General features: G+C 49.8%; 1 pseudogene; it reads right to left on the reverse strand.

Moving 5' to 3' along the window:
- Window positions 1-411: 411 nt before the first annotated feature.
- Window positions 412-1,040, reverse strand: LOC101111753 (ubiquilin-4-like; annotated as a pseudogene).
- Window positions 1,041-1,433: the final 393 nt, after the last annotated feature.

Below are 1,433 nucleotides of genomic sequence, written 5' to 3' on the forward strand. Positions count from 1 at the left end.
CTAAACATGAGACAAGCAAAACCCTAGTGGTAGAGATGGAGACCCTGTTCCAATAAACCAGAGAATGGGTTTCTCCTTCAACTCTGCACTGCTACTGAGAAGTTTGAAGGTTGCAAAAAGATAGTTGTGGGGCAAGGAGGTGGCGCCAATGAATAAAAACTGCACAAAATGTTTAAATAGCTCTGTTGCAAGCAGGGCCAGGAGAGAAGGTTCTAGAAGAGGTGGAGAAGTAAACCCAGAATTCTCAGAGTTATGAGGCTAGGGTCCACACCTCTAAAGTCATCCTGCTGTCTGGAGAGGACAAGGGATAAAAACAGAACAGAAGGAATGACCCACAGAGGGTCTGGTTGACAGAGGAACCAAACGCTGGCATCGAGGGAAGCGAGATGCAGGAGGACCAGGGCTGAGAGGTTAGGAAAACAGAGAGCCCAGGAGTCTCGATATCTGCTTTGAGGTACCCTCCTATGGTGATCAGGGCCTGCAGTCTGGTCTTTCATGAAGCCCATGGAGTTGAGCTGCTCCAGCTGCTGCTGAAATCTCACTTCTGGAGTTTACACCTGTGAAATTCCACTTCCGGCCAAAGCTGGATCACCTGCTACATGAGTTGCTGCTGAACACTGGAGGCATCTGTTGGAGAGGATGTGACTGGCAGGGCTGGAGAGGAGGTGGGCACCTTGGGTGCAGATCCCAAGTTGCTGCCTGCTAAGAATATTGGGGTCCAGGCCATCCCAGAAGAGCCAAGGCTGGATACCAGCCTGGGGGCTTCAGTCTGCAAGGTCTGAAGTCCCTACTGGATGTGCAGCAGTGCCTGCAAGGCTCGGGGATTGGTGAGAATGGAGAGCAACTCTGGATTCTGCAGCTGCTGCAGGAAGACTGGGAGCTGCAGGCAGAACTGCTCCTGAACCTAGGGGTTCCCCATGAAGAGTGGCACATTCACCAAAATCAGGGTTCTGAGCAAGCATTTCCATCATGCTACGCATCAGTTGGGGGTTCTCAGAGATCTGCTGATGAAGGGCCTAGATTTCTGGGCTGTTGAACATCTCTGACTCCAGGCTGAGTTCAGTTCAATTGCTCAGTCGTGTCCAGATCTTTGTGACTTCATAGACTAGAGCACGCCAGTCTTCCCAGTCCATCACCAACTCCTGGAGCTTACTCAAACTCATGTCCATTGAGTCAGTGATGCCATCCAACCATCTCAAACTCTGTCATCCCCTTCTCCTCCTGCCTTCATCAAGGTCTTTTCAAATGAGTCAGTTCTTTGCATCAGGTGGCCAAAGTATTGGCGTTTCAGCTTCAGCATCAGTCCTTCCAGTGAATATTCAGGACTGATTTCCTTTAGAATATACTGGTTGGAACTCCTTGTAGTCCAAGGGACTCTTCTCCAACACCACAGTTCAAAAGCATCAATTCTTTGGCGCTCAGCTTTCTTTATA

This window comes from Ovis aries, chromosome 20 (genome assembly GCF_016772045.2).
Source record: "Ovis aries strain OAR_USU_Benz2616 breed Rambouillet chromosome 20, ARS-UI_Ramb_v3.0, whole genome shotgun sequence".
Lineage (NCBI taxonomy): Eukaryota > Metazoa > Chordata > Mammalia > Artiodactyla > Bovidae > Ovis > Ovis aries.